Below are 22,118 nucleotides of genomic sequence, written 5' to 3'. Positions count from 1 at the left end.
ACAGAACTTCTGTGAAAGTTTCTCTTTTAACTCTATTTACACAATTATGAATTTTAAACAATCCTTCTGAATCTCTGTCAATATGAAACACTTTAGGAAAAACAATTCCCATTTAACAAGTTCCATACCAATGGTCTGGAAGGTTGTAGTAGGCTTTGTCACCACAAACAAAATAAATCCCAGGAAAGATTGGATCTTTTCCACCCTTGAATCCCCAACCTCCCAAAATCTAATAAGTATCTTCACAGTTACTTGCACCTACGAAATAATTATCAAAAAGTGTATTATCTCTTCTAATGCAAAGCTTTCCACTAACTGGTTTGTCTATGTGAATTGCAACATTTTCAAGCATTTTGCCATTTAACTTCTCATCCTCTTTCTGCCAGAACCTGGACTTAGTCTGCTTGACTAATTCATTTCTTTTATAAATTGCTCTTCTCTCCTCAACCAGGTTCAAAAATTTCTTTCCCTCAGCACTTAATTTACATGTTAAATTATTATTGTAAGCATACTCGTAAGTGAGTTCATTAGTAACAAGGAAAAATTCTCTCATTTGTTTGGCTTTCTTATGCTTATTTAAAGCACCCTCAATCTTTATATTCGCAAAAATCTCGTCAAAATCTGAATAGTAATATTCTAAGCGTTCAGTTTGATAAAATAAGCTAGTTAACACACTACATGTTACACCATATGTAAGAGGAAGCATATTGTATGTCACTCCCTCAGAAACAGAAGCAGGTAATTTTACGCACACGTAACAATCTTTTGCGTCCATTACCTTTACATATTCACTCAAAAGCTTTGTGAATGTATTGCTTGAAAAATCACTAATAGATTTATCTTGATGAATGTTAGGCTGATGATCAATAACTTTTGCAGATGTACTATGTTTAGTTTGACTAACTAAAGCTTTGCTTGTCATGTTAACTTTGTGTAATTCTCTGTTCATTTCTAAAGGGATAATCACAGCTAAAACTAACCAGAGCAGAATTAAAATGAGCAGACACACCAGAGTCATCTTACAACATCTCTTGAAAACAGAACACCTTGAAGTGCTCTCCTTAACATAAGGCATTTTTGGTTAGTTTTGTCTCGAAATAAAACAAAAATCTATTTTAAAATTTCTAAGAAACTAAATATTTATTTATACCCCCTTTTAAAATATATATATATATATATATTTTTTTTTTTAAAACCTTAAACAAGATTTCTTCGACCTTATGTCATACATAAGTTTTCTTCAACTAAACAGTTTTTCTTCGACCTTATGTCAGCTAACAAAATTTCTTCAGCCTTTTGCCAAATTAAATTTTCTGTACTTCAATCATTGTCACTAATTTCTTCGATTTCGTCTTCTTCGCTACTACCATAAATGTCAATTACAGGTGGAATTACTAAATAAGTCCACTCAGGAGACTTGTATTTCTGGTTTGGCCTTATTATCCTTTTTCCTTTTCTCGACACTACTTCAATTTTTCTTCCAACTCCAATTTCTTTTCCAGGACTCTTTTGACTACTGATTTCTTCAACTTGTTCTTTAGGTTTCTTGATCAACCTGACTCTCAATCTTCCACCAGGCCAGTAGTCTGTTTTTCTCACATATTTCTTCTTTGGTTCAGAAGCATTTGATTCTGACTTCCAAGCCCTTTTCTTTCTGTTTTCACTTTCACCATCCACGTCACTTTCTTCAGTTTCGTAGTCTGAAATTTCAATTGACTCAGGAACTTCTCTATTCGGCAGTTTTACTCCTTCAGGAACACCTCTCTGATTTCCAATACTGGTACTTGGTAATTCGTCTTCTTCCTCTTCTTCAATTACCTCCAACTTTCCAGATTTTGGATTTCTGTTCCTTACTTCAGAGTTTGACTTCTGCTTTTCGATACTCTCCTGGTCTGAAACTTCCTTTTGTTCCGCTTCTCTGTTTCCAACAGAATTAACTGAATTCTCAGTTTTCTTTCCTTTTAACAGATTCTCTTCACCTTCAGAATCTATTTCAATAATTTCCAAGTCTTTTCTTGTCGGTTTACCATTCACAGGCACAGGTTCCAGATGTCGACCTTCTTGTCGATCTTCAGAATCTGGATTAGTTTCACCTTCTACTTCAGAATCAGAATCATCTGTAGTATCACTTTCAACATCAGAACTTTCGGGAGTTGGTACTGGAATAGTATGACTAGGATGAATCCAACGTTTCAATCCCTTACATTTCACTGCGTTAGTAGTGATCAGAATTATTTGTCTAGGCTTCTGCCATCTAGGAGCCAAACAATTTCTTCTCCGATGTACTTTTGTTCTGACCCAATCACCAGGCCTCAGATCATGTGTCAAAACTTTTTCATTTGATTGTGCTTCAGTTCCCACCTGATTAGACACAGAAGTCACTATATCAGATAACCTTTTACAGTAATCCAAAATAGCACTGTCATTTATGCTCAACAGTTTACCTACAGGTACAAAAGCTTGCCTCATAACTCTTCCCATTAAAATTTCATGAGGACTCAAACCTGTCTTTTTATCTGGTGTACTTCTTAATGACATCAAAACAAGTGGAAGAGCATCTGTCCACTTTACACCTGTTTCAAGACACATTTTTCCAATTCTGTTTTTAATTGTTCCATTAATGTGTTCAACTACCCCAGATGCCTCTGGTCTGTATGCACAGTGTATCTTCTGCTCAATGCTCAAAGCTTCACAAATTAACTTCATCAATTTGTTATCAAAATGGCTTCCTCCATCACTCTCAATAGTAACTGGAAAACCGTACCTTGGGATAATTTCTCTGAGCAGCAGTTTTGCTACTGTAATTGAATCACAATGTCGTGTAGGAAATGCTTCTACCCATCTTGAAAATAAACAAACAATCACAAGAACATATTTTAAGCAATTGTGTAAGGACATTTCAATGAAATCCATCTGTAACCTGGTAAAAGGACCACCCTCTCGACCAATTACTCCTGTCCCCACCACTGATTTTCGGTTTGGATTCATTTGTTGGCATGATAAACACCTTTGACAAAAAGATTCTGCAATTGTTCTAAATTTAGTATCGAACCAAGTTTCTCGGAAAAGTCTGATCATGGAATCTCTTCCAAGATGAGCTGGACCATGATATAATCTGGCCATGTCAGCAATCAAGCAATTTGGTAAGACTACTCTACCATCTTTGTAAACCCACACTCCATCTTCATCACGTGGTCTACAATCTGATCTTAACCACAGATCTTTTTCCTCATCATCTGTTTCATTTTGTAAATCCCTAATCTCATGCCATGTTTCTACAACTGTTGTTAGCATTAATGAATTTGAATCAGATTCTTTACTCTTTTCCCGATTGTATGCACAACCCTTTCTTGCACAGTATTTTGCTGTTTCATCTGCATAGGCATTGCCTTTTGAGATATAATCCACTCCTTTAGTGTGTGCTGCACACTTGACAATTGCGATTTCTTTCGGCAACTGTATTGCTTCAATTAATCTTCTAATGAAAACTGCATTTTTAATTGGTGACCCTGCTGATGTCATATAGCCTCTCTGAGACCAGAGTTGTCCATAATCATGCACAACTCCATAGCCATACTGACTATCGGTAATGATGGTAACTCTTATATCTTTTGATATTTCACATGCACGAATCAAAGCAATTAATTCAGCCACTTGTGCTGAACGAATTCCTTCAAGACAAGATGCTTCTTCAACATCTGCAACTGTACAGACAGAATATGATGCTTTTAAAACACCTCCCTCTGTCCTCAGACAGGAGCCATCCACAAAGTAGACAAAATCTGATTCAGATAAAGGTCTATCTTTGATGTCATGTCTTGGTTTCGTGCAAAATTCCATAACATCTAAACATTCATGTTCTAGTTCAGTGTCATCAACAATTTCAGAATCTGGCAGTAATGTAGAAGGATTCAGATTTAAACATCTTGAAATCGAAACATTATCTGCCCCTAGTATGATTTTCTCATACTTTGTCAATCTGCTGCTTGTTAAATGCTGTGTTTTACCTCTTGTCAGTAATATTTCAACTGAATGAGGCACAAAAACTTTTACAGGAAATCCCATAATAATTCCTTCACTCTGCTCAAGACTGATACTTGTAGCTGCAACTGCTTTCAAACAACCTGGTAATGCTTTTGCAACAGGATCAAGAACTGCAGAGAAGTATGCAATCGGTTTCTTTAAATTCCCATGTCTCTGAATCAACACAGACAATGCACATCCTTCTCTCTCACTGCAATACAGTTCAAAATCTTTCTCATAATTTGGCATACCTAAAGCAGGAGCTTGGCATAAACTCTTTTTCAGGTTCTCAAAAGATTCCATCTCAGCTTCGTTGAGAATAATTGGATCTTTTACATCAGACTTTGTCAGTCTCTGTAGTGGTTTCGCAATTATTGAGAATCCACTTATCCATTGTCGACAGTAACCAACCATTCCCAAGAACATTCTGACCTGTCTCTGTGTCCTTGGAGGTTGCATTGCTTGAATCATTTTAATCCTCTCAACTGTCACTTGTCTTTTTCCCTTTGCAATTCTGTGACCAAGATATTTTACTTCTTGTTTGCAAAACTGTAATTTTGCTGGGGACACTTTATGTCCCTCTTCTGCAAGGCGATTCAACAATATTATTGTATCTGTCACACAATTTTCTCTTGTCTTAGCAGCTATCAACAGATCGTCAATATACTGCACCAACGTAGACCTACCAGGTAAGTCTAGATTTTCCAAAGATCTTTTTAACAATTCATTAAATATTGAAGGACTTTCTGTATAGCCCTGAGGGATTCTACACCATCCGAGGGTCCTACCTTGGAATCTGAAAGCAAAGATTTCATAACTGTCTGGATGCAAAGGAACAGTAAAGAATGCATTGCAAAGATCAATAACAGTATACCATTCAGCATCATGTGGAATCTGGTACAGAATCACTGCTGGATTTGGGACCACAGGACAACATGGAACAACGATTTGATTAACTTTTCTCAAATCTTGTACGATCCTAAATGTTCCATTTGACTTTTTAACTCCCATAATTGGTGAATTACAAGGACTACTCTCTATTTCTTTTAATACACCTTGTTTGATGAATTTTTCAATTGTAGGCATAATACCTTCAATTGTTTCTGCTTTCATTTTATACTGTGGAATGTTAGGAAATTCTATTCCCTGTTTCAATGTAATTTTTATTGGATCTACATTTTTCATTAGACCCATCTCATTCCCAGTAAAATCCCATATTTCAGATTTCACTGTTTCCTTGAGCTCTTCAGGCAAATCTTTCTTTTCGAATGCAGGAAACAATTTTGTTTCATCTGTTTCCATCAACATCATTGTCATTCTATACAAACCATCTTCCTCCATTGTTTGTAATTCAACCCCATCAGGAGAACAATATATTCTGCAATTCATTTTACACAGAATATCTCTGCCTAATAAATTTACTGGACTACTATTACAAACCACAAATCTGTGTTTGTCTTTGTAATTTCCAATTTCAACTGGAACTGGATCAGTCAAATCAGTTTTAATTTGTTGATTGCTTACTCCAACAACTTGGATGGTATCCCCTGAGAGAGGTAGGTTTTCTATTTCCACTGATCTAACAGTAGAACGGGTAGCACCAGTGTCCACTAGAAAAGTGATGTCTACATCATTAACTTTCCCGTTTACAAATTGACCAGACTGGTCAACCTCAAGAGTGGCTCCAACAACACACTCTTCCTCCTCTCCCGGGCACCGTCAGTAATAATCATCAGAATCACTGTCTTGGCTTTCTGTTAACAAAAATTGTTGTGAAGTATTTTGCATTTGTACCCTTTGCTGCTTTTGCTGTTTTTGTGGTTTTATCAACTGTTCATTTCCCTGAAATCCCACACTTGAATTATATTTTTGAACCCCCCCACAATTCGGAAATGGTGGTTGTGGCAATTGATCCTGATGGTTATTCACCTGTTGCTGCAACTGTCGTTGAATGTTTAACTCGTTTAAACCCTGTTGCATCTGTAGCTGTTGCTGCAGGTTAACACCATTCTGCATCTGTGGATTCAATAAGGGATTCTTTAAATTTTTAGGAGGTTTAGGACACTCGTCTCTCCAATGTCCATATTCGCCACAATTAAAACAAGGTAATCTTTGTTTCATCTCCTCAATCTTTGGGTTAAATTTTTTCGGAAAATTATTACCTTTAAACTTTCCTTGTATCTGGTTCGTATTTCCAGTTTCAACAAAATTTGTGTTCTTATTACCCATGCTGGCAATTTGTTGCTCAGCCACCTTTACCTGAGCCCACATGGCTTTCTCTTTGAGCTTCTTTTGTCTCACTTCTAACTCATCACTGCAATATTTAGCTTTTCTCAGAATGTCATCCACAGAAAGTGATTGCCATCCTACAATGCTATTCCTGATCATGTCTGCAATTTCAGGTTTTAGGCCATAAACAAATTTATAGACAAAATGACTCATATCCTTTTCATCCAGTTTTTCATAGCCACTGTATTGTTTAAAAATTAATAGTAACCTTTCATAAAATGAATGAACTGATTCTTTTGTTTCCTGATTCGTCCTTTCTATTTTAACCCAATCAACTTCTTTGGGTGGTATTTTGTTTTTCATCCAAACAATTACCTTTTCATAAAAATCCATTACAAGAGGATTCGGAGCACCTGTTTCTTTGATTCGTTCAGGTTCTGTTTTTGGCCAACTTATTGATATTTTGCATTCTGTCCAAAGATCTGATGGGACGACAATATCGAAAAATCCATCTAAATCAATCCATAGAACTTTTGAGACTTTGATAAACCTATCCACCTGTCTATACCATTCTATTGGTTTCTCCCTCAATTTTGGAAAGTTATTTGTGAATAGCAGTATGTCCTGTCTTGACCAAGGGACATGAACATATCCTCCACCTGCAATCTCTCTCATTGGAAATTGTTTTGACAATTTTTCCAATTTCTCCTCTTCCTTCTTTTTCGTCCATTTCACTCTCCACTTATTGAGTTCTCCCAGCTTTTTGATGTAAACAATCAAATCTTTTATGTGTATTATTCTTCCCATTGAGTTCAAACTCTCAATGTCATTTTCTGAAAAGTCTAATCTGTAATGCTTTGCAAAATTCTTTTGTTTACTCACATCGATTTCAAGTTCCGTTGCTAGTTCCTCTAACTGATCATATTTATTCTTTGTTTTCCACTGAATACTTTTACAAATGAACAGTAGTTCATCATCTCGATAGTAATTTAAACTATCAGGACCAATAGTTCCAATTATTAATTCTTCAATATTTGCTTTCAATTTAGCCACATCAAGTTTTGGTGTGGTCACTCTAGCTTCGGGACTCCCTACATCTGATATTGCACCCATTGGTGTTTTTGGAGATAAATCCTCATTAAAAGTTAAATCTGGCATTCTCGATTTTGAAGAGTTTATATCAGATATGTCTGAATAAAATTTTTCAGCAACCCTTTGAATTTCTGCATTTAAAGGAATAGTTAACCCAGTTTTGTTTGATTCTCTTTGGTCAAAAACAGGCTGAACAGGACCAATCGTTACTGGAACTGTCACAGCTTCCATGCTTTTTGTCATTCGTCTAATTAATTCTTCCTTAGATCTTAAATATTCAGCAGAATCAACAGCCTCAACATTTCTTGTCTCTCTTGCATAATCTTTTGGGGCTTCTCTTGTCATTGGAGTCATTGAAAAATGTCTACCTTCGTTTCGAACATTATCAAATTCTGGTCTTTTTGGAGTTTCAATAATTTCACAGTTATTTGGATAAAGTTTTGGAGCTTCATTAATTGGAGGTGCACTCGGTGAAGTTTCTGTAGAAACTACCGGAGTAGACCATGATCTAGGAGGTCTCAAAGGCTGATTCTTTCTAGCAGTAGTGTATATTTCTTCCATAACTGCATCTTCAGATTCACTTTCTAAAGAATTTCCAGTAGGATTACCCATAACCATTTCCTGAATTAAATACAATCCTTCACTCATGTTTCCTTGCCTCCACATTCGCAACCTGTCTTCATGAGTATCTCTTCTCCAAGCTGGAGATTTAGAAGGTCTTTTAATTCCACTAGCTTCTCTTTGTAATTGATACATCTCATCTTCCCACTCAACTAAAGCTTCAAATTGAGTTGGTCTCGGTTTAGGAATAAGAGCATTCATTTTCTCTCGTAAATTTCTCAGGACCTTTACATTGAATGAACCATCATCAGGCCAAGTTAAAACACCGTCGTTCTTTGTATAGCGTTTCCAGCTATCAAACCATAAAACAGTATGATATCCATATTCACCTTCCATGTACGCTGCAGGTGTTTTATACTTATGAAGTAATTTACCACCTCGCGTTTCGATTTTCTTGTCAGGTGAAAATAAATTTTTAAGTTTCTGAAATAATGTTGGCTTTTTCTCAACATGTTTAAAATGATAACTCATTTTTAAAAGTTAGATTTAATTCACAAAATCGTTCGTAAAATATTTCCGGGATGTTCCGCAAAGCAACCAATCCGTGCGCGAAACACACTAACAAGCCAATGAAAGTTGAGCTACGTCACTTTTCTGCTCAACAAATAAAAATGGAGTTTTTCTGAAGGACCAATCAGCTTACAGGTCGTCAGAGACTCAAGAGCCAATCAGAGTACAGTTTATGACGTAGGATACCCAATCCCAGCGCGGCTCTGTGACGTACACAGCAGCTGCGGTTTCTCGTTTCTCACTCCTGGCGCTTACCCCTCCTTCACAAAATCTTTTCACAGCGCCATTTTAAGAACACTTTTCAGTGTAAATTAATTCTTAAACAATGACAATAAGGACTCATCTGTTTGTTTCACTATTTAGGATAGTTTACATACATTCAAGTATCCACACTTCGGAATAGTCGGCGCTATTCACACTAAGGATAATTCTCAATTGTCAGTAGAGTAACTCTTACCCCACCCTTCTAACACGTAAAATTATGAACTCGTTTTCCTCTGAACGCACCGCGAAGTGACAGTTCGAAAGTTCCACTCGAACATAAATTACAATTCAAACTCGCACTTTCGCACTGAAAATTCCCTAAATTCAAACACACAAGAAATCCGTACAGGACTCTCACCTGTTTATAGAAATCATGCACCGTTAGCAAAATAACGACGTTATCCGTACAGGACTCTCACCTGTTTATAGATATAAAACATGTATCCCTACAGGACTTTCACCTGTTTATAGATAGTCATGCACCGACACTACTTTACCCTTCGATCAAGCTCGAATATATCTAGTACTTTTATCACAGTGAGTTTTATGGAAGGCGCTTTGTCCCTATTCTCATGCTGCTCTAATTTCTTAGATAACCCTCACTATTCAAGATTCACACCTAGCCCTAACACTGTGTTGCACGGCGACAACACTTGTGGTACACGGCGATACCACTTGTGATACTCGGCGATATCACTGCAAACAGAACAGATGACTTGCGTGACTAATTTCTTGTCACACAATCTATACCGGTATAGCTTACAGATAGCACGAAAAACAAACTCAACATGTGTTAAAACATCGATCCTATTTCCATACCATAACACTTTAGTAACCCTTAGCAACTAACATATTACCTTGGTTACCCTTAGCAACCATCAATTTCTGCTACCAGATAATTGATCCAGCGGCCTATAGAAAATATATCATAAACAACGCTACCCAACTTCATAACCTATAAACAAATTTCTACACTAACTTATGGACCCATTAATAAACATGACATATTTGGGCCTACTGAATCGGGTGGTCTGATTAAATCTATATACACCTTATTTACAAACTATATACAATTGTATACATCTGTGGAAAGAATATTATCATTATAACAAATCCTAAATATTTAAACGACCACCATTGGCGATGGGATCTAGCTAATAGTAACCTGCACTTCTGAATAATCAAGACCAGCTTGTTTGTCAAAAGTAAGATTTTATTAACTAATTTATGGTATTTCAATAATAGTTTTATAAATGCAATTTTATTAGCATTAAAGTAAGCATAGTTTGAAAAGAATCATGAGAAAAATATAGTTTAAGCAATTGAATCAAAGTTTAAGTAAGAATTTTAAAGTTTAGCATTTCTAAAGCCTAAGACCCTAGCTAAGCTATATAAATGGAAAATAAAGTAAAGTTCTTTGAGGATTCTTACGTGCTCCAAGCAAAGTCCAGCAGCACTTCACCCTCATCGGAAAGTCAGAAAGCAGCAGCCAGCCCATCCCTAAGGGCATGACTTTTTATACCTTTTAAGCTAACTAATCTAAGTAAAGGAAAGTTTTTCAGAAAACCACGAAGTCCCATTGGTTGAGAGTGACAAATGACATGTCACCCACATTTCAAAACTTCCATTAGGTCACATTTCTTAAGGACCATTGTCTTTTCCAAACGTGACTAGGAGCTTCCTTGGTTTGCAACAATTGTAAATTAATGTTCTCGTAGCGTTCATTTCACTTCCGCGGGTGCCAAGTTAGGATTTGACAAAATTGTTCTTTTCCTTCGGTTTATGACCTTGGCCACGTCCGACAAAATGATGACAGCACGTCAGATTTGCTCAGTGAATGCAGCTTTGACGAACACTTTTTCAGAATGGGCTTCTCGTGATTTTTGCAGAAGTAAAATTCAGCTTTTTAGCAAACTCGAGCAAACTAGGCCCAAAAGCAGGCAACTTATGCTTTCTAGTATAAAACAAACACAAGAAAAGTATTAATGTAAGAAATAATGTTGATTCTGTAACCACCCTTCGTTTTCTAAATGATTAACCCTCCCAATTAGTCTAATGTTACCTAGTATTTGCAAACAAATAAAGCAGCATTTTATATCTACCAATCTTCATGAAATCCATGAAACCTTATGTGTACCTAGAATAGTAGAAATGACACCACATAGACAAGGAAAGCAAAATAAGCACATGCCTCTTTTAGGTTTGCTGCAGTTAGTAATGACAAAAAAAACGAAAACAACGAATTATTTTATTATTTTGCACGAACAAAAAGATGCAACACTTATGCACATTTATGAGCACACATGTTAGTCCCCCCATGTGTAAAGTTTAATCTAGATTGTATTAGTACAATACATCACAAATCATTAATTTTATTATTCATGTTATGGAAATGTAACTTCGCGAGTTTAAACAGAATTCTGTTTTCTATCTCGCTCCATCACGTGGACGCTGCCTGTGATCGGAGGGTGGGGCTCTGAGTCAAAGGCATGCGTGAGGATCAGCCTGACCACGAGTGGACGTGGCAGGAGACAGTGCCACCGCCTGGGAGTTGTGCCACGCGCAGACAACTCACACGAGCACCTGAACAGGGGGACAAGCGTCATCAGTGAGTACTGCAACCAGGGAAGGGTATATAAAGGGGATGTGACCATGTGTTCCTCACCAGCCCACCAGCTGAGGCACACACAAGCGGTGAAAACACCCCACGCTTGCAGCAGCCGATCTTCCCGCCTGTGGTCCTGGCGGAGCAGGCACAGCACAGCGCTGGCGGCGTACCTGCGCCTCAAAGGAGCCTGTCACGCCAACACAGGCCCAGAGCACCAGTAAGCCCCAGAGGGGTGTAAGAGCTCCAAGGAGGATGACCAGAGATGAGCGCCCAAGCCTCCTCGCAAGCAACACCGGTTCCCTTCCTACCTAGGCCCGGGGAACCCTCAATGAAGTGGGAAGATTGGAGGGTATACTTCATGAACTATCTAGAAGTGCTGGAAGATGAAAGTGGCGGGGAGTTTCCCAGCAAAAGAAAGAAGAGGATACTTCTCCATAACCCGGGCCCCGAAGGAATCAGAGTCTTCCAAAATCTAGTACCCAAGCCACGACCGGCAGATGATGACGATGTATTCCAACATGCGATTGAAGACCTAGACAACCACTATAGACCGGTGGTGTGCACGTCCATAGACAGGTACAACTTCCAATAAAGAAAACAAGAAGCAGGAGAGTCTATAGTTGAATACGTGGCAGCACTAAAGAAACTGGCAGTCACGTTCAAGTTTGGCGCCTTACATGACGAGTTTATCAAAGTCCAGATCGTCATGCACACCACGAACACCTCAATTCAAGACAAGCTGTGGGTCAATGGTGAGGCGACCTTGAAGGAAGTCATAGCCATGGTGAAGAAGGCGGAACTATTGAAAAGATGTGCTGAGGCTGCAAAAAGAGAGAACCCCCACGTAGGCCATGGTCAACAAAGTCACAGAATCAGGACATCCGGAGTAAGAGAAAGGCGGGGAACACAAAAATGATGACCAGATATGTTCCCAAACCACAGCCCATGAAGAAATTTGCAAGTGGAGGCAAGAACTTGTGCTACAGATGTGGAAGCCAAGCCCACGCAAGTTATGATAAACCCTGCCCGGCATTCCGCGCCAAGTGTATGTTCTGTGTAATCATGGGGCACTTCGAGAAAGTGTGGTGCCGAAAGCAGAAGAGACCTGCGGTCAAGTACGTCACACGTGAATCTGACAAGGAAGGAGAAGAGGACGAAGATGAGGACAATGACCTATGCATAGAAGAACACATACTGGGCATCGACTGCAGCCGCTCGAAGAAACCACAAAGTGAGCTATCAATCGGGGGAGTACAAATAAAGCTAGTGGCAGACTTCGGGTTCCCGTACACCATTGTGCAATGCAAAGTGTGGGACGAACACTTCAGACAACACCTGAGGTCACACCGGATACCACCGGACATTTGACCAGTCACATATTCCAGAAGCTTATGCATAAGCTGTTCAAGCACACAGAGGGGGTCCACTATTTTCAAGATGACATCTTGATAATGGGCAAGGACCGGACAGACCATGATACCAAACTGTCCACAGTGTTGCACATACTGGCGAGGAACGAACTCACTGCAAAATGGGAGAAATGTTGGTTTGGAATGTCATCAGTCACATACTTGGGCCACGAGATCAGCGACCAAGGGATTGCACCCAAACAATCCAATGCCAACGCCATACGTGACGCCCCCCAACTGACAAACAAGGAGGAGGTTCGCTCCTTCTTGGGCATGGCCGAGTTCTATAGTAATTTTGTGCCGCACTTCGCCACGAAGAAGCACAATTGGCGCCAACTTCTAAAAGACAGAACATCCTTTGTGTGGACGGAGGAAACGCAAGAGGAATTCCAGACCATCAAAGCGGACATCAGTATGGCAGTTCACCTTCATGGTTTCGACCAACAAGCGATGTCCATACTGACCACTGACGCCAGTGAAAAGGGACTGGAAGCCGTCCTAATGCAAGAAACTAACGGAGGTGAAGTATCCACCATCAGCTTTGCGTCCAGGTCTTTGTCGTCCACGGAGCAGAAGTTCAATGTCGTGGAAAAGGAGATGCTGGCGGCGGTCTGGGCCATGGAGAAGTTCTGTCAGTTCATATGAGGTTCAAGATTCCGGCTCTGGACGGACCACAAGCCACTTGTCAAAGTGCTCACATCATGCGGACATGCGAATGCCACCTCCGCATTGCAAAGATGACACTAAAGGTGTTAGACTATCGATACGATGTCGAATACATACCAGACCCAAAAAACAAGGTTGCAGAATATCTGAGCAGAGCATCAGCCATGGAGGAAGCTCCCCGCGGCATGGAAGACGAGGACGTCAGTGTAGCGTTCACGAAGGACCAAGAAATGGTGATAAGGGAGCAGGAATGGAAAGAGGCCTAAGAGAGTGACAGGGACATCAAGGCGGTCAAGCAGTTCCTCCTATTGCGGGCGACGAAGTGGGATACGTACGCTGCTGCCAATTGGCGGACTGCAACTTATCACGGTTGCGAACATGGACTTGTTTTACCTTTCAGCGAGTTCGCTTATATTACTTGGTCACCTTTGAAACACTGGACCTTTGTGTTATGAGATTTTTCTATAATTTGGGACTTGGACAACTCTAAGTTATATGTATTCTCCCCCATGGTATCCCATTATTAATATATAACGTTGTGTTCCTACTTTTATGAGTGGATGACTAACACCTTCCTACTATTATCCATGCCTTGATGAAGTCTCTGTGGGAGACGAAAAACGTGTTGGCTATGTTTATGCTGGGAGAACCTGTTTTTTATTAAATTTGAATAAAGGAGAATAACAAAAACAAAACAACGCTATCTGAAGAGGATCTGTTTTTGACTCTGCATTGGATCACTATTTATTCTTATGCTGTTTTAATTTTGTGTTGTAAACTTTACTGGTGGTAGCAGTTTAAGTTTTCATCTATGCAATACGCACATTAGGACTGCAAAAAAACTTAACATTTTGGTGTGCTGTAATTAGAAACTCATTTCTCTGAAGCAAGCAGTTCCTCCTGAAAGGGTGGCCAGAAAAGAAACGCTTGAGTGCAGAGCACAGGAAGTTCTTTGAAGTGAGGGAAGAATTATCCGTGCGAGACTAGGGCACCTTCCTGCTAAGAGGAGATAAAGTAGTTCCTCCCACTTCCTTGGTGGCGCACCTGCTCTCTATCCTACATGAAGGACACTTAGGCATTGTAAAAACGAAACTTCGAGCAAAACAAATGTACTGGTGGCAGACAAGGGACAGCCAGATAGAAAGGCACGTCGAAGAATGCACGCAATGCCAAAATGCTGACAAATCCCAGAGCTTGATGTGGCCGTTCTTAGGAAAATTCGACAATCCAGCAAACCCGTGGGAGGAGCTGTCGATAGATATCCTCGGTCCTGTGCTTGACGCACAAGGAGTCCAAAAATACGTGGTGGTGCTCATGGACAGATATTCCAAATGGCCCGAAATTGACATACAGGAGGACATGGACACGGTGACAGTGCTGAAGTTTCTCACAGCCACCTTCCTAAGGGAAGGCGTTCCGCGCTCCATCTTGTGCGACAACAGGCCCCAGTTCACTTCTGAAAAGTGGAACGCCTACATGGGGAGGAATGGAATCAAGATTAAGCACACGTCGGTATACCACCCAGCTGGTAATGGCTTAGCTGAAAGGTTTAACAGAGTCATCATGGGGTCGGTACAGTCGGCGATCAGTGCAGGAAAGAACTGGGAAATGCAAGTTCAGTGCACCCAAGCAAGTGAAGGAGGTTTACAACAGAGCGGCCTTGCTAAGTGATGGGAAGGTTTGGTCTCAGGATCGGATGTCCAAGTGCAACAAGATAATGCAGTGGGATAAAGCAGAGGGGTCCCAATCAGAACACTACAACGAAAACCACACTGAGGTTCTTCCTTCAGAGGAAGAAAAGGTATCCTCAGGAGAAGCCTTGAGAAAGACGCAGTCTGAGGAACAGGACGATCTGGAGTGCACACCGGGTTGCCAGGTTGACACCCGTGAAGCGACTCCAAAGAGCAGGCCTGCGTGTGGAGACAGATCGTGGCCGAGAGCTCCCAGAGATCACGCAGGGAATGCTTTCCGCACTCTGGTGAGATGTACCCGGGTAGGCAGAACAGTGGTAAGGCCGGGGAGGTACCGAGACTTTGAGATGGGAGAGGTTAACGTGCTGGGAAGCAGATAGACTTTGGGACACTACCTCCCTGCCTGTGTTTGGTTGTTAAAGGGGGGAGATATATAGTGTCGCGCTCTAGTCTTTATGCCCGACGTAACAACGTAGAGCGTGGCCACCATGTTTAATTATATGTGCAGAGCCCGCGAACACAGCGCACGCTGTTCCCGGCGCTCCGGTGCCCTGATAGGTATGAATAGATACGTTAACTGCAACTAGGCCTCTGCCTCTTCCTGGGGTTACGAACATTTTTACACACATTACACCGTCTGTATCCCTGTCTTGCCACCGGACCAACCTGCCAGATTTCAAAGCGATCTACGCAACACGTTACGGTTACACCCTCTGTGGCACTGTAGCACTGTCTTGCCCCGGACCAACCTGACAGATTTTGAAGTGATCTACGCACATGTTACACCGTCTGTAGCACTGTCTTGCCCTGGACAACATCATCATTTACGTACAATATGCTTCCTTCCCCCGTATCTCGCACTGCTTTACACAACAGGGTAGACATTGCCGAGTGCTTTCCTGTCTTATACCTCACAGCATTTCACAAACAGACGTGGGCTGGACCGGGAATACTCACAAAACCCGCTCGCCACTAGCGAACCACAAAGAAAGCATTCCAAACTATTTATGCATGCAAGCACTCCAAAACAATCTTAAGCGTGCACGACATTCGAACGGGAATACTCACAAATCCTGCCCTCCTCTAACGGAGTACATAACATTTACAGCATTAAGGTAAGCATGCAAAACTACCTGCAGCATTAACTTAAGCATGCAAACTACATGCAAAGTCCCGAGCCGTGCAGCAGAGATACTCACAGCCCTGCCGGCAGCCTAGCCCCACGCAACTCTCTATAGTTTATAAAATATATATCAACGCAAAACTTAATATATTAAACCTTTTTCCACTACGCCTCAGCCCCCTCTGACTCAGCCCGCCACACCACGTCAGCCACTGCCAGGACTCCACATCGACGTTGCTCCTGTAACCAGGCTGTGGGGCGAGGGGACAAAGAGAACGAAACCCCTGGACCACAGCCTTAAATACCTCTGCTAAGTTTTGTTTCCTGTTAAGTTTTGTTTTCCACACTGCCAGCCCTTCATTAACGATCCAGCCCTACCTCCTTCTCTGATCCACAGGAGAAGGCTCAGCCCCGCGGTGCAACTAAGGGCACCCCTCTCCTAGTCGCTGGAGAGGGGGGGGCCTGTTCAATATGGGTGTGTATCCCCAAGAAAAGGAGGGAACTATTTCTCATTTTCATTCTCCATTTTATTGAGCACTTGCATGGGCAAAAGAGATCTCGAGGCAAAGCTGAATATGGGCAAGCTAGGGTATAGTCCTTATTAGCATGCCCTCTGTGTGCCTTTTTTAAGGAGACATGGGGAGTCCTATGAATCCATCAGACACGTCACCAAAGGGCGAAGTCAAAGACTGTGCCTCTGTGATTGGATCCCTACACCCCATCACAATGTGTGCCCTCTAGGTATCTGCACGCTGGTTAGAGCAGGGGCCATCTTGTCTCTGTTTGCACCCTGGCCCTTTTGTTACTGCATTAGATCGGCCAGTGTACACAAAGCACACTCCATTTAGATGTTTACAAGACAAAACGAAGCTGCACACACCTTTGTTAATATAGACTACTGTTACTTTAAAGCGGGTACAAGTCATGTCAAGTGCAGGGCTAGCCACCACGAGCTTTCACAGAGCCATGTTTATGTTAGGTAGAATGGTGTGATATAATGCTGATCACAGATAAGATTGTAATTGCAGTTCATGCAGAGGTCATGTTGAGGAGAACACACCAGAGGACAAATTTTGTAGCAGCAAAATGATCACTCTGTGGTTGTGTTATAACTTTTTGTAACAAATACAAATCTATGACTTTTTAAAGTTGTAGTAAAACCTATTTCCAATCATCCAAGGAAAAATATAGCACCACATTTTAAAATGAGACAAAATGAATTTGATCTTTCTTGACGTTTCTTGACATTACCTTTGCACCACCCCTTGGCTGTTTATGTACTGTGCCTTTTTATTGCGCGGCGTCCTTTCCCTCTCATTAAACCACGTCCATATTTTCTCCCTCCACTTCTTAGAATTGCCCAGGAGTCAGCGACCTCAGTAGCCTGCAGAGAATATGTGTGATTATATTGTCCTCATAATGGTTACCGTGTGTATATATTCATTATTGCTCAGGGCTTTTCTCTCACCTGATTGTCTCTGAAATGCATTCCATATTTCAGTAGAATCTCGCTCTGGTGTTCAATCACTCCTACATTTTTGTTGTGAGTCTGACTCTTGTAGGCACCATAGAGTTTTTAATCATTACTACAACAACTATTAAGAACCGGTAACGCCAATGACCAGGGGGCAGATTTCAAGCCCCTTGCGTAATTTTTGCGCCACTTTTTGTGACACAGCGGCGGCCTAAAAATGTGGCTCATTTACAACGTGACATCTAGGGAGATCCATCATGTTGTAAAACCCTGTGTCACATTATGCCTGCGTCAGGTATAATGTATGCAGGGTGGGCATTCACTCGCAAAAAAACATTGTAGAAGTGATGCAGTGAAATCTTGTAGATTTCACTCCACCACTTTTAGGACGCCACTGCATCCTGGAGCAGGCGTAAGGAGTGACGCAGCATAATGAGGATAGGTTTCCCCATGCACTGTTGGAGTTGCTTTGTGCTTGCGACACAACTCCAGCAATGTGTGACATTTGTGCCAACAGATATGTCAGAATTTCTGACGCATATGTCACTCCTTGCACCATGCTGCACCGTATTGTAAATATGGCCATCCATGGTAGCGCAAAGGTTTCTCTGGGTGGTGCAGGGAAAGTGATGCATCTCTACAAATGCGTCACTTTCTTGTAAATCTGCCCCCTGGTTTTCATGAGCTGACAGTGAAGCCGAAGATCCAATTTCACGTTTCTTCGCACCGTTAGTTTTGTTGCTACTCTAAACTGACATTATTTTTTCTATTTAAGATAGATCTTTACAACAGATCTATAGTCAAAAACAAATACTTTTTGAATGAACTGTAGTTTCGGTTTTGCTTTAGCAAATTATTTCAGCGAGTATGACTATGCATAGTGTCACATTTCGCGTGTAGGCGTGTGCAGTGCATTTCCTAATGCAAGTTTGAAGCATCAGGCCTGAAATCTGCAATGTCTCAGATACGATGGCTCCAGTGGATGTTACTGTGTAGAACGGGAAGGCAAAATATATAGTCGCAACTGTCATGTAGGCTTTAAGAACTTCGGATTTTTTGTGTTAGACCGGACTTGCAACATGTGAATGGCTGTCTGACCGTAGTTTCCAATACCTTGCCCTCCAAATCCCATGTATCCGCAGGCCAATTATGCGCAGATTTATATAGTCAAGGGGGCATATTATCAAGGGGGGTTATCTCCGCTTTTTTGGCTTTAAAAGCCAAGAAAGCAGAGATAACATGATCTCCCTATTACCAAGCTGTCGCTAACACCAGTTAGCGACAGCTATTAGGAGATAGCGACCATCTTGGGCCCGACTTTGCATGTCAGTGATATTTATCACTAATGACATGCAAAGTGGGCGTGCCAAGATGTTAGCAACTGGAAACAGTCGCTAACATCGCTATCTCCTATTACCAACTTTTGGAGATATTCGCGCTAAGCGCGAATATCTCCAAAAGCTAACACCTGCCCTGAGCAGTTCTTAGCCATGTTATCCAATGGGAGGTGGATAACATGGCTAAGAGCATTAGCTTGGTAATGCATGAATATCGCTGACTTTTCAGCGATATTCATGCATTGCAGCCGTTTTTTATCGCATTTGCGATAAACCTTGGTAATACCAAGGTTTATCTGCGGTAAAAATCGCCGCAGCTCAGCGGTAAAATTTTGTCTCTAACCAAGCAATAGCGATAATTATCGCTATTGCTTGGTAATATGCCCCAAGATTCTGAAAATATTTCAGGCACAGCAATGATGTAGGTAGCTTTGCATTTTTAATCCACTACTGTTCATCGTCAAGGCCAATGAGGATCATGTGGGAAAATAATATATTGAAAGTCCTTGGTAGATGAGTGCCTAATGTTGTTTTTATGCGTCAAATTAACAGCATGTTAACATTATGTGAAGTATAGCTCTTGAGATCATTTCACCATTTTAATGTTATTAGTTTGCCCAGAACATATCTTTGTCTAAAAAACATTTTGACATGTATTGATTAGTGCAGAAAGACAATGTAAATTGTCATAGATTGTGGTACTATCTCCAGTATGACATTAAACAAGCATTGGCAAAACCAATAGGTCTGATGTTGGTCGCCAGCTTAAGTCTTTGTCATTGCTTACTTTATTCTTTAATGCTATTTTCAAAACGTTATTGATGGGGTAGTTGCTAGGACCCCAGCAAACATTGTCCAGAAGCAAAACATATTTTTTATTCTCTCAGGAGCGCACATTACCATACAGTGGCGGCTCCTCCTATAGGGGCGTTTTGGCGCCGCCCCCCTGCTTTCTCGCAGTGTGAGAAGGCAGAAACAAAATGGTAATAACTACCATTTGTTTCTGCCTTTTTGCACGGTGAGAAAGCTGAAGTTCCTAGTTGGGGGTGGGCGGTGTTTCTCGAGGGCTGGGGGGAGTGGCTTGCCCACTGTTGTTCATAATGACTGTTTGGGCGGCCTCAGGCTGGCCAAACAGTCAGTATGAACAACAGTGGGCAAGCCACTCCCCCTCGCCCTCGAGAAACACCGCCCACTCTCCCTGTTCTCTATGTATGCTGCAGAATACATAGAGAAAATGACGCGGGTGGGGCAGCGGCCTCACCAATCACAACGCTGCCATTGCAGGGTTGTGATTGGTGGAGGTGAGGGAGGGTGCCTGCAGCCTTCCTGATGACGAGTGCTGCAGAATTCGAAAAGCAGGACGGCGGGAGTCGGGAGTCACGCAAAGCGGGACGGTAAGTTTAACTTTTATTTTAGATATATTTTTTCCCTTAAATCCAACCCGCCTCCCGCCCATCCCCTTCGCGGCGCGACGACCCCATTTCCAGCTCTCCCACCCATCCGTAATGCCGGCCATGACTGGTTCGGTGGTATAGAACTGTTTTAGAACTATTCTGAAATGGTATTGAGTTTTCCCGGCTGGATATATCACACATTTAAGGTTGATTTGGACAAGTCTGCCACAGGCTTGCTAGTGGATCCTCTCGTTTTTATTCATTTTATTCAGATGTGATGAACTGATGATCAAACCACAGGTTCCTTACCCCCAGCACTTTAGCAGAAACTCAGGGAAGTTCCGTTACTTCCTGAGTGTGGTTGTACCATGTCTACAAGCTATTTGGCAGCTAATACTATTTATAGTTGGTTAGGCTGAATGTTTGCCTAGGCATAGCGTATGGGGAAGCCCTAAAGTATTCATTTTGCTGACCCTAAGTGTATTCATGTTGTGGATTTTAAACCCTTTTTATAAGTATGTTAGTATTCATTCCGATGCTTTATCCTCATAATTATTTGAATTTGGTGTGATGAATGACTGAGCAAAGCACTGGACTCAAGGATTTGGCATTTTAGTAGTCACACTGGATAGAGAAACGTTTATATAATAACTTTGTGGGTTTTAAATGTATTCATGTCATAGATGTTTACCTTTTTTATATTGTATGGCTTATGTTTAGAATGTATGTGAATTAGTGCTGTGTGCTTTGCATGGGTGTGTGCATGAGTATATGCTAGGGAATGATGGGTGTATGTGTGCGCGCTTGTGAATGGATAGGTGTGAGTGCACATGTAGATGGGTGGGAGTGAGTATGTGTTTGTGGGTGCTTGTGAGGGATGGGAGGAAAGGAGTGTGCTTGTGCATGCCCGACCCACTACTCATCGACATTACGAGCCACCACTGTTACCTGAAGTCAGTTGCCCTACTGCCCTATGCTGTATGCTGTAGTGGGTGGATGAAAAATGAAAATAACACTGGGAAAGACCAACGGCTGAAAGTGCCGATAAGTATAGTATACATACATTTTTGTAAAATTAAAATTAGTCCTGAAAAAACACGTGAAGTGGAAGACAGCTTGTGCAAAACTGTGAGTAGATCCCCAATTACATTGGAACTAATTCCTCTGTAAGAAAACACTTAAATGGATATTGGATCAATTGAAGGACTCCTTGGATTACAGAAATCTGAAAATCTATTAACAGGCAAATGGGACTTTCTACTATGTGCTGGTATCTTACCTTTGTGTGAATCAGGTGTGACCCCAAATGTAGATGGATATCACATGTCACTGTAATGGCTCATATGATGCAAGACAGCTAAAAGTGTTTCTTAAAAAAGTCTAATTAATCTGCTCATTAATAAAAATGGAGATGCAAAAGTTCAAAAATTGGGAAGAGGAATTATTGTAACATATGTTATGAAGGCTATTTATAATGCATAAGTAATTTGTAAAGCACATATTCAACGCTTGGGGTATCTTGGTATTGAAGAACAGATTTATGTTGTTATCCATCTCAATAGTACCTCTTTTAGAAACCTTTCAAACACTGAAAGACTAGATTCAAACCTGTAACCAAGAGGTCAAACCCAGGTTCCAAAAGCAGAAGCATTGGCTCACCAAGCCACCAGACCAGGA

This window comes from Lissotriton helveticus, chromosome 7 (assembly GCF_964261635.1).
Source record: "Lissotriton helveticus chromosome 7, aLisHel1.1, whole genome shotgun sequence".
NCBI lineage: Eukaryota > Metazoa > Chordata > Amphibia > Caudata > Salamandridae > Lissotriton > Lissotriton helveticus.
This window is presented reverse-complemented; position numbering follows the sequence as displayed.